This window comes from Babylonia areolata, chromosome 14 (genome assembly GCF_041734735.1).
Source record: "Babylonia areolata isolate BAREFJ2019XMU chromosome 14, ASM4173473v1, whole genome shotgun sequence".
Taxonomy (NCBI): domain Eukaryota; kingdom Metazoa; phylum Mollusca; class Gastropoda; order Neogastropoda; family Buccinidae; genus Babylonia; species Babylonia areolata.
Window position 1 is genome coordinate 33699637 of NC_134889.1, and position 15600 is coordinate 33715236.

General features: G+C 43.5%; 1 protein-coding gene across 1 annotated transcript in view; it reads left to right on the forward strand.

Moving 5' to 3' along the window:
* LOC143290001 (tolloid-like protein 2) overlaps window positions 1-14128 on the forward strand; it is a 97126-nt gene extending 82998 nt beyond the window's left edge. Inside the window, exon 19 of the mRNA XM_076599304.1 lies at window positions 14110-14128. The gene's annotated coding sequence lies outside the window, so the exon portion shown is untranslated. The remainder of the gene's footprint in view (window positions 1-14109) is intronic.
* Window positions 14129-15600: the final 1472 nt, after the last annotated feature.

Below are 15600 nucleotides of genomic sequence, written 5' to 3' on the forward strand. Positions count from 1 at the left end.
AGTGTCACAACAAACCTGCAATGCCTTGTATTGCATTGTATCGCTGCAGCGTTGTTCTTCTGCATGGCATTGCGTTGTGTTGTAAGGACTTCTGGTTACAACAGATTTTGTTTTCTGTGTGAAATTGGGGGTAAACTCCTCGTGTTTTTTGTTTTGTTTTTGTTTTTGTTTTGTTTTGTATTTTAGGGGGGAGGGGGGGGGAGGAGGGGGGTTGTTGTTTTGTTTTTTTACCTTATGTTTCCCTTTTTTTGTATGTGCAAGTATGGGCTGTCTTAGCGTTAATGCATAGTTGTTTGTTTGTTTGGGTTTTTGGGGTTGTTTTTTTTACAGTGGTTTGCCAGCACAGCGTCTCTTCTTGCCAACTGGAGCAATCATAGCCGAATGGTTAAAGCGTTGGACTTTCGATTTGAGGGTCCCGGGTTCCAATCTCCGTGACGGCGCCTGGTTGGCAAAGAGTGGAGATTTTTCCGATATCCCAGGTCAACATATGTGCAGAAGAAGATCAAACACGTACGTTAAAGATCCTGGAATCCATGTCAGCGTTCGGTGGGTTATCGACACAAGAACATACCCAGCATGACTGAAAACGGAGTATTGCTGTCTACATGGCGGGGTAGATAAACAAAACCGTCATACACGCAAAATGTAATATGTCTGTCTGAGTGTGTATGTGTGCGTGCCTGAAATCTGATTGAATGACACAGAAAACGAATGATGAGCGCCCAGTAGCAGCCGTCAGTCGGCTCTACCCAGGTAAGCAGCCTGTTGTGTAAATGACCCCGTGTTTGTAAAGCGCTTAGAGCTTAGTCTCCGACCGAGGATAGGCACTATATAAGTATCCATATCAATCAGATCTTTTACGTGTGCTGAGTGCATTCTCTGTAGACCATCGTGCTCAATAGTAAGGAGGGGAAGAAGGGAGGCCGGCCGCGCACCAGCAGGCCGCCATCTTGCTGGAGGCTACTGCCTGCCGCGAACGCCTCTCCCTCTCTCTCTGTCTCTCTAATTAAGCGGGCAGTGGCTGAAAATTAACTTGGTTTTAACTCACTCAGTACGGCCAGTCCTCTCTTCTCCTCTACACAGACCCCTCGGATGTCCAGTGGGTGTCTGAATGACCCAGCCTTTAGCTTCCGTCGTAAGAATTGTGGTATTCTTTGTCAACATTCACGTCTTCAGTATAAGAGCCTTCCTCTTGCAATATTTTGATGATGGTAATTGGGGTGAAACGCTGTTAACGTCGTCTCTTTCGCCGTTCGTATGGAGAGAGTTAATGTATGCAAACAACTGGACAAGAGAGAGAGGGAGAGGCAAAATGGTGACTCAGCTGTAAAATGTTAACTGCGACGAAAACTTACAGGATGGAGGGGGGTAAAGAGAGAAAGAGAGAAAAAGAAGATGGCACACACACACACACACACACACACACACACACACACACACACACACACACACACACACACACACCGACACTGTTTTTTTTGGGGGGGTGTCTTTTGTAGGGTCCCCAACCTCTTCTTCTTCTTCTTCTTCGTTCGTGGGCTGCAACCCCCACGTTCACTCGTATATACACGAGTGGGCTTTTACGTGTATGACCGTTTTTACCCCGCCATGTAGGCAGCCATACTCCGCTTTCGGGGGTGTGCATGCTGGGTATGTACTTGTTTCCATAACCCACCGAACGCTGACATGGATTACAGGATCTTTAACGTGCGTATTAGATCTTTTGCTTGCGTGTACACACGAAGGGGGTTCAGGCACTAGCAGGACTGCACATATGTTGACCTGGGAGATCGGAAAAATCTCCACCCTTTACCCACCAGGCGCCGTCACCGAGATTCGAACCCGGGACCCTCAGATTGAAAGTCCAACGCTTTAACCATTCGGCTATTGCGCCCGTCCCCAACCTCCAATTTTTCCCACTTTCTGTTTTTTTCCATCTACTTTATTTACTGTTTTTCTTTTTTCTTGCTTTTCCTCTTTTTTCTTCTTCTTTTTTTCTGACTTTTTTCATCTTTATTTTTTCCTTTTACACCCATTGATACACAGTTCTTTGTCTGCCTGTCTTTCTATTGATGGAAAACATTTGTCAAAGACAACTATTTGTTGCTTTTGTTGTTATTATTATTATTATCATCATTATTATTATTATCATCATCATCATCATCATTTACATCATTATTATTATTATCATTATTATTACCAGTCGTTTTCATTATCATTATTGTGGTCAAGACTAGGGGAGAGAGAGAGGGGGGGGGGAGGGAGAGAGAGAGTTGTCAAAATTAAAAGATCGTTTGGTTGTTGTTGTTTTTTTTTTGTTTTTTTTTAACAAATAGTACTCTTTCCCATACCTGTCGTCGCAGTTTATTGCCGAACAATGATGAACCATTTTGCTGAAAATGTCTACACTCTACTTCCGTCCAGCAGTGAAATGTTCGCTGCCAGCCTCTAGCAAGATGGAGAACCGACTGCCGCGCGTGGCAGCTTGTTGACGTCACGGCGGCTGCCACTCGTCCCCATTCAGCACAGTGCTGTACACCCTTAACTCCGTCTTTCATCTCGTAGGAAAGACTAGTATCCAGACCACCATTCAAGATCTCATGTTTGGATATCTATGTGTGTGTGTGTGTGCGCGCACACACACACACGCCTGCGTGCGTGCGTCCGTGCGTGTGTGTGTTTGGCATACAGACACAGGCACAGACACAGACACATGCAGACGCGCGCGCGCACACACACACACACACACACACACACACACACACACACACACACACTCAAACTCTCTCTCTCTCTCTCTCTCTCTCTCTCTCTCTCACACACACACACACACACACACACACACACACACACACACACTCACTCACTCACTCACTCATTTAGTTAGTTATTCGTGTTCACGCTGTAGAATCCTCAAGGCTGATTACACTGAAAGGTTGATAACCCGTGATCTGTCCACCCCTCGCCCCCCCTTACCGCTGCACGACGACAGGTGTGTGTGTGTGTGTGTGTGTGTGTGTGTGTGTGTGTGTGTTTCGGCACTCATTGCTGACATGCTCCAGAGAGCAAAGCAGTGACAGGGGAACGTAAGGTGTGTGTGTGTGTTGTGTGTATGTGTGTGTGTGTGTGTATTGTGTGTGTGTGTCTGTGATGTGTGTGTGTGTGTGCGTGCGTGTGTGTGTGTGTGTATTATGTGTGTGTGTGTGTGTGTGTGTGTGTGTGTGTGTGTGTGTGTGTGTGTGTGTGTGTGTGTGTTGTGTGTGTGTGTGTGTGTGTGTGACAGGGTGAAACTGTGATTTTTGCCAGCATAGACACACAGAGAGAGAGTGAGCGAGAGCAAGCGAGCGAGAGAAAGAGAGACAGAGAGAGAGAAATATATATGTGTGTGTGTGTGTGTGTGTGTGTGTGTGTGTGTGTGTGTGTGTGTGTGTGTGTGTGTGTGTGTGTGTGTGTGTGTGTGTGTGAGTGAGTGTGCGTGTGTGCATGTTCATGTCCCTGTTAGCAGTTAGAATGATTCATGTTTTAGTGTGATTACTTCGCGTGCACAATGTTATCCATGAAGGATGGATTGTGTTGCATCTTGATATGTTTTTATAAAGTGAGTTCTCCTACCTTTCCTAGTGGAACCAGTCGCCATAATTTCGTCAGGTCTGGGTTTGCTAGAAAAGGGAAAAGACACCAGCATCGTTTGTGGGCCTTTGTCAACTTGATAAGGTGAGTGAAATATATATATATATATATATATATATATATATATATATCATGCTGGAAAGTAAACATTTCTAGCATTGAGAAATAGAACCAAAATGTAAATGCTATTTGTATTTCCTTATTCATATTATTCTGTGAGTTTACATATAATGTATTGGAAAGGATTTGTAATCATTTCGAATAATCGATAAATCTTGAATGGAATGTAGCCTCAACTCATGCATAGAAGTTTCAAGAATTATCATTCATCTCTAAGAAATTAGAATATTTCGAATTGAGAATCCAAATAGTTGATAGTAAGTGCTCAATTCGATTAATGGGATATTTTAGTCTTTTCACAAATTCATTTATAACAATTTGCAGACTCATGTGTAGTATTTGGAAAAGTGATGTTTGTGAGTGAGTGAGTGATTGAGTGAGTGAACTTTGACAGACATTGCTGTCCGTTTGCTTACGAGTACTTTGGTGTTTTGTCCACAGGGTATTTATTTATCCCCCCCACCTCACCCCCTCCCTCACCCCCCACCCCTCCCATGTACGAGTACAGTCCCTTTAACCCATCGCTCTCACGTCCCCTTCCCTATATTCCGACACACTCTCCGTCTTTAATAAAAGACTTGAAAAGAATCTTAAGACTGGGGTGACGTGGTGAGAGGACCCTAACCAACCGGTCACACGTGTGTGTCACGAGTTCGAGTCTTCCTATCTCTCAGACGGGTCCAGGTGGAGGGACACGCGACAACAGACACTGTCTTCCAATGTGACATCTTCACAGGCATCAGTGAGCACCACCATGGTGACTCAGCAGCAGTGCTGAGACTCCATTGGCTGGTAGGCTCGTGGCGACCTGAATTTGACAGATTCCTAAAAGAAGGGGAAGCTGGAAAAAAAATAGTAGCAGTAGTAGTAGTAGTAGTAGTAGAAGAAGTAGTAGTAGTTGTTGTTGCAGTTGTTGAGGTAGTTGTAGAATGAGAAGAAGGCGAAGTAGTTGTAGTAGTTGTTGTAGAAGAAGAAGAAGTAATAGTAGTAGAAGTAGAAGAAGTAGTAGTAGTAGTTATAGTAGTAGTAGAAGTAGTAGTAGTAGCAGTAGTTGTAGAAGTAATTGTAGCAGTAGTTGTAGAAGAAGAAATAGGAGTAGCAGTAGTTGTAGAAGAAGTAGTAGTAGTAGTAGTAATAGTAGCAGTAGTTGTAGAAGGAGGAAGGGAGAAGGAAGACGAAAAAGGAATAAGGACGAAGAAGGAAGAAGAGGAAGAGGAGGAAGAGAAGAGGAGGAGAAGCGACGTCAACGACCACACCACCAGCAATAACGAGGTTTTTGTTGAGTGTTGTTGGGGCGGCCACAATAATTTCTCGTGTGTCTGCCACACCATTTCTGCTCTTGTGAGGGCTTGTTCAGAAACTATGGCAGGCGTAAGAATACGGACCGTTGTATAAACCGCTCATGCAATGATCACACTGTCAGTTCTTGTCTGTTAATGATTCCATCATTCCGTGTGTGTGTGTGTGTGTGTGTGTGTGTTGGGGCTCATGTACGTTTATGTGTATTTGACTGTGCTTTCATATCTGTGAAACTGCATGTTTGGTGCATATCTATTATGCATATGTGGGTGTATGTGTGAATGTGTGTCTCCATGTTTTACATTTATTTGCTTATTTATCATCATTGTTGTCTTATTTATTTATTTATCCATTTATTATTATTATTATTATTAATATTACTACCTTTTTAAAAATTTATTTATTTATTTATGTACGCTTATATTTGACTTCATCAAGTTTTTGCGCCTTATACATATTATTAGTAGTAGTAGTAGTAGTTCTTTTTATGTATTTATCTATTATTTATTCACCCTTTTTTTCCTTCTTTTTTTTTCTCAAGGCCTGACAAAGCCCGTTGGGTTACGCTGCTGGTCAGGCATCTGCTTGGCAGATGTGGTGTAGTGTATATAGATTTGTCCGAACGCAGTGACGCCTCCTTGAGCTACTGAAACTGAAACTGAAACTAATGATTCCATGCTGATTGCTCTTGTATGCGTGTGTGTTTGTTCTGTGGCTTTTCTCCTCGTGTTTTCTGTCATTGTCTCTTGTTCTCCGGGTTCGTCGCATTGTATCTCCCTGACTTGATCTTCTTCTTCTTCTTCTTCTTCTTCTTCTGTGTTCGTGGGCTTCAACTCCCACGTTCACTCGTATATACGCGAGTGGGTTTTTTACGTGTATGACCGTTTTTACCCCGCCATGTAGGCAGCCATACTCCGCTTTCGAGGGTGTTAATGCTGGGTATGTTCTTGTTTCCTTAACCCACCGAACGCTGACATGGATTACAGGATCTTTAACGTGCGTATTTGATCTTATGCTTGCGTATACACACGAAGGGGGTTCAGGCACTGGCAGGTCTGCACATATGTTGACTTGGGAGATCGTAAAAATCTCCACCCTTTACCCACCAGGCGCCGTCACCGTGATTCGAACCCGGGACCCTCAGATCGAAAGTCCAACGCTTTAACCATTCGGCTATGGCGCCCGTCAGACTTGATCTTCAAGTCAACAGCTTGTTTGCTTCTTTCGTTGGCTTATTCTTATCATGCTGACTCATCTTCATCCTCTTCCTCTGGATCTTTCATTGGTTGTTGCCGAGAGTCCTCTTTTCATCGCACGGCGTTCTTCTATCCGTCTCTTTCTATTTGCGATTTTTTAAAACAAACCTAGGTCACTAACTAAATCTAGGTCACTAACTAAATCGCAGAAAAAAAATCATATACAAATTTATACCAGTGTATATGCTTTGAGGCCAATGAATGAATAGTATAACCACATGTTCAAGGCCTGACTAAGCGCGTTGGGTTACGCTGCTGGTCAGGCATCTGCTTGGCAGATGTGGTGTAGCGTATATGGATTGTCCCAACGCATTGACGCCTCCTTGAGCTACTGATACTGATACTGACAGGGTAAGATAAACGCGGTTCATGTGAAGATGACCAAGATTGAAAACAAACTGGAGAGAAAGCTAATGGAAATTCAAGTTTCTGAATTTTGTCGATGAAAATTGTACTGAAATGATGTATTTGCAAACCAAATGGACAAAGCAGTAATATGAAACTGATGTTTTCCTCCATCATGTCATTCTATAAATAAACGCAAATACATTGCACACGATATTTCGGGTTCAGGCCATCATCACAGCGAATGAAACCATGAACTGAAGGCTTCAAGCTAAAGTGTTGGGTATTGTTTTTATGCCTACCTTCAACACAGCTGCACCCTAACATATCAATGCACTTGGCAGAGTGTACTCCTCATAAGTATAATAAGAATCACTTCAGTCGAATACCAACAACATTACCTTCTGTTTCAACCATTTCTACCACGTGTTCAGTGTCGCTGTTGTCGCCAGTGTACGGCAAGTCAAAACAAAATACAACTACTTCTTCGGTTCCGTACGTCCTTGCAGACATGCTGACAGGCTCACACAGCTCAGCCTAACACACACACACACACACACACACACACACACGCACGCACACACACACGCACGCACGCACGCACGCACACACACACATACACACACGCACAAACACGCACGCGCACGCACGCACACACACACACACACACACACACACACACACACACGCACGCACGCACACACACACACGCGCACATACACATACGCACACACGCACACGCACGCACACACACACACACACACACACACACACACACACACACACACACACACACGTCTTCTTCTACACGAGTGGGCTTTTACGTGCATGGCCGTTTTTACCCCGCCATGTAGTCAGCCATACTCCGTTTTCGGGGGTGTTCGTAATGGGTATGTTCTTGCTTCCAAAACCCACCTAACGCTGACATGGATAACAGGATCTTTAACGTGCGTATTTGATCTTCTGCTTGCGTATACACACGAAGGGGCTACAGGCACTAGCAGGTATGCACACATGTTGACCTGGGAGATCGGAAAATTCTCCACCCTTTACCCACCAGGCGCCGTCACCGTGATTCGAACCCGGGACCCTCAGATTGAAAGTTTAACGCTTTATCCACTTGGCTATTGCACCCTTCTACACACATCTAAATCGATTCAAAACGCGCTGAGACATTGCTACAAACACACAGAAGGCATTCGCCATTTGTAAACAAAGCTTCGGTTATCACGTGACCAGCCCGATAACTGATTATGCAAAATTACCTCTGACCTGTGGTCTGCAGTGATGGGCTGATGCTGTGTTCACACCAAGTAAAGCCCAGGCAGCAGCTGACAGTAACTGGCCGGGAATAAACCGCTGGAGAGTTCCGCGCTTAATTAACTCTTTCCATACGAACGGCGAAAGAGACGACGTTAACAGCGTTTCACCCCAATTACCATCATCAAAATATTGCAAGCGGAAGGCTCTTATACTGAAGACGTGAATGTTGACAAAGAATACCACAATTCTGACGACGGAAGCTAAAGGTTGGGTCATTCAGACACCCACTGGACATCCGAGGGGTCTGTGTAGAGGAGAAGAGAGGACTGGCCGTACTGAGTGAGTTAAATGATGTACAGATGCGAGTCACATGATCTGTTTTTTCGAAGCTGATTGGCTCTTCAAAGTTGCGAGCAATAAAGAGGATCAAGGGAGACAGAAAGGGCGAAACAGCTTTTCGACTTTTTTGTTTCATATATTTGTATATATCTTTTCTTCTTCTTTTTTTTTTTTCTTTATTGTGCATACGATGGCACTTCATTGTACAGAGTTAGGTTGTAGCAATGGAGGCCATCAAGAAAAAATGGGAGATAACACGTTTCCTGTATTTGCTGGTGTGTTTAGCATTTACTTCGGTATGACAGAATGTTTCTTTCACGTCTAAACAATGTCAACAGAACAAAAAACAAAAAAAAACAAAGAGAACATGTATGTGTACTTTAACGGTTACATCAGATCAATAAAGAGGTGAACTGAAGATCTGAAGAGCTGCCGTGAAAGCAATCAGAGAACACACACGGGTACATCACCATGACAACCAGAGAACACACACGGGTACATCACCATGACAACCAGAGAACACACACGGGTACATCACCATGACAATCAGAGAACACACACGGCTACATCACCATGACAATCAGAGAACACACACGGGTACATCACCATGACAACCAGAGAACACACACGGGTAAATCACCATGACAATCAGAGAACACACACGGGTAAATCACCATGACAACCAGAAAACACACACGGGTAAATCACCATGACTGCCACATTATGTCCGTTCAATTTCAGTTTCTCAAGGAGGCGACTCAGCGTTCGGACAAATCCATACATGCTACATACACCACACCTGCTAGATCTATATGTTTCCATCATATAAACCATTCAATCAGAATCATTCAGGAAGAACACCACACTTTTAACACAATGATGCTTCTGTTGTGAGCCAACCCTTGGAACCACCACCACTGTGATTGTCAGTCGTGTCCAACTGTGACCGAAAGACAGCGGGGGAGGCAACTGGAATCCCGTCCATCAGGGCTGGAATTTGACAAGAGTGGAGAGTGTCTTGCCGAAGTTACATACCTACTCTTTCGGCCGAGAGGGCTGTTGGACAGTCGGCGTTGGCATGGTTCCCCAAAGGCCACCCTAGCCCCCCACGGTTGCAGCACCCACTCTGTTTACGCATACCCAGAGTCAAACACTCGACTGTTGGCCGCCGTTCTTTCTCTGTTTCTGGACCTTGCGATTGGAATGAACTTCCTCTTTCGCTTCGTCAAGTCTCCACACTCAGCTCTTTCAAGTCTGGCCTTAAAACCCACCTCTTCCCAATACAGCTTCACTTGCCTGCCCTTCCTTGTCTTTAGTTTCTACAGTTTTAGAGTTATGCATGCGTGTGAATGACTGGTGCGAAAGCGCTTTGATTTGTCTCTGCACAAGATCCAGCGCTATATAAATACCATTATTATTATTATTATTACCCACTCTCTCAGCTCTCTACAACTATCGCTGTTGGCTTGACTGTAAGCTTTGATCAGTCTCTGATATAAGCCGTGCGTTTAAGCAACACCAGTGATCCATAATGTTTACTGTTGCATGCTGTTCAGAGAGGCAGCTTATTGCCGCTGTTGCTATTCTACGTTTTAGTATATTGTAATGTATTTTATTACATTTTGTCAAAACAGATTTGTCTGTGCGAAATTCGGGCTGCTCTCCGCGAAGAAAGCGCATCACCACAGTGCAGAACAACACATTTCCCGCTTCAATTGTGTCTGCAAGTGTCTTCATTTCAAACTGTAATTTGTCTTCATAATTTTGCCAGGGACTTTTAAAGAATCTCTTTTTAAAAAATCCAGCGCCCTGCCCCTACCGTTTCCTCGACCGAAAGCAAGTGTTAACGGTTAAATGTTAAACCAGTACTGGCTTTTGAAGCTTCTTCCCCTCACTCCTTGAAAAGGCACGCACGCACGCACGCACGTACACGCACACACACACACACACACACACACACACACACACACACACACAACATAAGCAAACAAACAAACAAACAAACACACACACACATAAACAAACAAACACACACACACACACACACACACACACACAGAGAGAGAGAGAGAGAGAGAGAGAGAGAGAGAGAGAGAGAGAGAGAGAGAGAGAGAGAGAGGTGATCATGCGCGTGCTCGCATTATGTTCCGATTCACGTTCACGGTCATGCAGAGACTCTTCTTCTGTCACACACACACACACACACACACACACACACACACACACACACACACACACACACAGAGAGAGAGAGAGAGAGAGAGAGAGAGAGAGAGAGAGGTGATCATGCGCGTGCTCCCGTAAGTTCCGATTCACGATCACAGTCATGCAGAGAGACTCTTTTTCTGTCGCTCGCGCGCACACACACACAATAACACACACACACACACACACACACACACACACACACACACACACACACACACACACTCGCGTGTGTTACTGAACTGTAGTCGCATCTATAAACGGAATAATTGGTACCAAATGTTAAGCCTTTGTATTTATAATTTGGGGAAGAAGGAGGGTGAGGATAGGGATGGGAGTGCAATTAAAGAAAAGAAAAAGTGGTATACTGGTTGAAAGTTGCCATGACCTAGTTGTCTTTCAACAGTAGTGTGCATCTCTTCCGTAAAAAAAACATTTAGACAAGGTGCAACTGTCTCGGTAACAATGCTTGCTGGTATTTTCCCAATCAATAGAAAATGTTTTAAGACATATTCTGAACTGCAAAAAAGTTGTATTTTTGTTAAACTAATTAAAAAGTCTCCAAAGAAGGCGCGCCCACGCTCATACGAACGCACGCACACTCTGCGTATATAAAGTTTATCATCGGTTGTCTCGGTTGCATAGAGGTTTTATAGTTGTTAATCTTATTTTTTTTAAAAAAAGTATACACACACACACACACACGCACGCACGCACGCAGGCGCGCGCGCGCACACACACACACACACACACACACACGTCCGCGCACGCGCACGCGCGCACACTTGCACATTTTGAAAAAAAAAAAAAAAACCTGTGTTGCAACGTCTACCAAGTTTCTGACAGGTCCCATGATACCAATTGATAGATAACCTGGTACAATCAAAAATTCGCTTTTCTTCAGAATGACACACTTTTTGAAGCTGGTGTCTGATTCAGTTTACATGCTCAACATATTTCTTAAAACATTTAGCATAGCCTATTTTCGTTCACTTTGACAGCCCTTTCCCAGCCCCAGTCTCCCCCCAGAAAAGGTCTTAGGGAAAGAAAATGAATCGTTCACAAGGACTGCTGAAAACTAGCACTACATTTGCAGCAATGTCAACTGGCCACACTGATGGCTATTCGGTACACTCAACAGGAAATATTTACACCATGAACATCTCTGAGTCAGCAAACGTTCTCAATTACATCACCGTTTGTCTGTGGTATACAGTGCCTCCTTTGCAGCTGGTCTTCGGAACGTTCGGCAATGTGATGATAGTGGTGGTGATGCGAGGGATGCGGGCTTCACAGTCCACTGCTTGTTTGTCTTTGTACTTCACTGCTCTGGCCGTGTCTGACCAGTGCCTGCTTCTGACGTCAACAGTGTGGTTTGGGGTTGACCAGACGTTGTCTTGGCCTCCGTCATTTTTCCATCACGAGCTTCTGTGTAGTGTCCCGTATTTTGTGTTTTACACGTGTTCTCTGACCTCAGCTTGGGTTCTGGTGGCTATGACGTATCAGCGAGTGACGTCAGTGATAGCGCCCCATCGTGTCGGGGTTCTGTGCACTGTGAGGAGAGGGAAGTTTGTGACAGCCGCCATTGTGGTTGTTGCCTGTACATTAAACTTCCACACTCTGTTCACATTCGCATATCGCGATGAATACCAAGAATGTCTATACCGAGAAGAGTTTGTGGAATTCGTATATATCTTTACATGGCTTGATATGTTCTGGGCCTCAGTGATCCCATTTGTTTTGCTCATTGTCGGAAACTCTGTTCTCATATGGCAGGTGATAAAATCGGTGGCATTTTCTCGAAAAATGAAGAGGAACACACACCAGGATGTAACGTCAGGCAACAGTCAAGTTTATCCAATGACGGTGACCCTCATTTTGACTTCAGCAGTGTTTTTATTGCTCACACTTCCGATTTGTATTTTCCATGCTTACAGAAGGACGCTCAGTTTTGATATCACTGATACCGACCATCAGGCGGTCTTAAATCTGGCGGAGACCATAAATCTATTTCTCTGGTGTACTGCTAGTGCATCCAATTTCTATCTGTATCTGTTAAGCGGCAAGAAATTCCGACAAGAAACAAAACGGTGTTTGTGCTGGCATCAGAAACAATAAATTCTACGAAAATCGAACGATACTATTGCTACTCTTTAGAACTTACTTTGGGTATTCATAAATTCTGAATCGCAAATGGCAAAATTGCTTTTTGTCCCCATATTTAACACACAGTTTTCCTGTGAGTGAATATATATATATATATATATTTGTGAGTGTGTGCGTGTGTGTGAGTATATCGACTGAATCTTTCTGTCTGTTGTATTCAACATCATTGTAACTATATCATCAACAAAAAATCCCAAGCAATGCAAAGGAAAAACAATCAACATATGAAAGATGATAAACGACGACAACTGCTCAGACATTCAATGGATCACCGACAACACAGAAAGTGATCTCAAATCACTGTCAGAATCGTTAATCGATTCATAGATGTACCACCTTTAAACATAGAACCAACTTTCCCCATTAGCTATATGGCCACCCTTTCTAAAAATGATTATGTTTGTTTTTTCAAGGTTAACAGCCACATCTAGTCTATTCCTCTCTCTCTATAGCACGTTACGTTGATTCTGAAGACCAGTAACTGTTTCTGACAACAAAATAACATCATCAGCAAACAGTAAAAGGAAGATTTCCATACCAACAGGTATTAGTTGTATTTCATGTTTCCCACTCCTTGATATATCAGCCACCAATTCATTGATTAAAAAAAAAGAAAAGAAAATAGTATAGAGCTAAGGAGACAGCCTTGTGTTACCCCTCTTGGACAATTGAAATAATCAGAGTAACGGCATTTATCTCGAACACACGCTAGAACTGTGTCATAGACACCCCTTAGAGCTTGCAAAGTGTTTTCCTTTTATACCATTTCCCCTCAGGACTGCCCACAGAGCATTTACAAAATCAAAAGCTTTCTTAGAGTCCACAAAAGCAGCATAAAGTTTAGACTTTTTCATCAGGAACTTGTGTATTAATGCACAGAGGATAAAGATATGATTTATAGTACTGTACCCTGCCCCAAATCATGTTTGTTAATAATAATAATGGATAGTTATATAGCACACTATCCAGAAATCTGCTCTGGGTGCTTTACAAAAACGCTTTTGTTAACATAAAACATTACATCTATGTTACATACACACACTAAAATGTGACTACACACACACACACACACACACACACACACACACACACACACACACACACACACACACACACACACACACACACACACACACACACACACACACACACACTGCATACATACATTTTAACATACATCTGTATCTAACAGCTACCCTAACACATACGCACACATAGGCAGGCACAAACTTACATAAACACACGCACACACAATACACATTCATATACATGCATGTAGTTATGTACACATACATATGTATACACACATAGTCAAGCACAGCTAACGCAAAGGAAGTGGACCTGCCACAATTGAACTTATTGCTGAGGGAAAAGGTGAGTTTTGAGACGAGATTTAAAAGATGCGAGGGAATCAGAATGACGGAGGTTATCAGGGAGCTTGTTCCACGTCTTTGGCGATTGAAAAGAAAACGATCTGTGTCCATAGGTCTTACTTCTGACGTGAGGTATCCAGAGAAGTCGAGTATCAGAGGAAGAACGGAGCTGGCGAGACGGGGTATAAATATGGAGGAGTTCAGAAACATACTTGGGGCCAGATCCGTTGACTGCAGAAAAGGTCAGAGTGGATAACTTATAGTCTATTCGATCAGAAACAGGCAACCAGTGGAGAGACTGAAGGAGAGGAGAAACATGGTCAAATTTAGAAGCTCTGCAAATGAGTCTGGCAGCGTTATTCTGAATTCGTTGGAGTCTGTCTAACAGATATTTGGGAAGGCCGGCCAAAAGAGAGTTGCAGTAATATCCAATCTTGAGAGAACCAGAGAGCATACAGGTGTCTTGGTTGCATCGGCTGAGAGACAGTGGCGGATAGAGCTGATTCTACGCAGTTCCAAATAGACGACTTTACAGATATTCGAAATGTGCTGTTGGAAGGAAAGAGACTGGTCTATGATTACACCAAGACTGCGAACAGAAGGAGAAAGTGAAACAGGTGTGCTATTGATCAGAACAGAGTCGGGAAAGGAAGGATGTTGACAAAATTTCTTTGGACAGGTTATCATAAATTCAGTCTTATCATCATTTAATTGCAGCTTGTTGAGAGTCATCCAGTCCTTTAGGCCAGCAATGCACTCCTGTGTTTGAGTCACCAGTGCATCAAATTCAGCTATGGAAGCCGACTGATAAAGTTGTGTGTCATCAGCAAAGCTCTTACGCGACATCGCATGATGACTGATGATATCCGACACAGGAGCCGCATACAGCACGAAAAGAACAGGACCTAGGACGGACCCCTGTGGGACGCCATATTTCAAGGCAGATACTCTAGAGTAACTACCATTTACACACACTTTCTGTGTACGATCTGACAGGTAAGACGTGATCCATGCTAGTGCAGTGTCACGAATACCAAAGGAAGTTTTAAGTCTGTTCAAGAGGATAGAGTGGTCGATAGTGTCAAAAGCTGCTGACAAATCCAAGAGAGCGAGAACAGATATCTTATCCTCATCAAATCCCGAAAGCAAATCATTCACTAATCTAAAAAGGGCTGTTTCGCAACTATGACCACGTCTATAAGCTGACTGGTGGGAATTAAGTAAACCATTTTGTTCCAGATGAGCTAAGAGCTGAGACAATATGATCTTTTCTAGTAGTTTTGATAAAAATGACAGATTAGAGACAGGTCGATAATTTTTCAAACAATTATGATCCAAAGATGGTTTCTTGATGAGTGGACGTACAACAGCAGATTTGAAGCTTTCAGGGAAACAACCAGACAGTAAGGAAGAATTGATGACATGAGTAATATGTGGCAGCACATTTAGAGAGTCTTCTGTTCAAAATATCAGTGTAAACCTTGCTGACGACAAGTGTCGTCAGCGAGAGAGAGAGAGAGAGAGAGAGAGAGAGAGAGAGAGAGACAGACACACACACACACACACACACACACACACACACACACACACACACACAGAGAGAG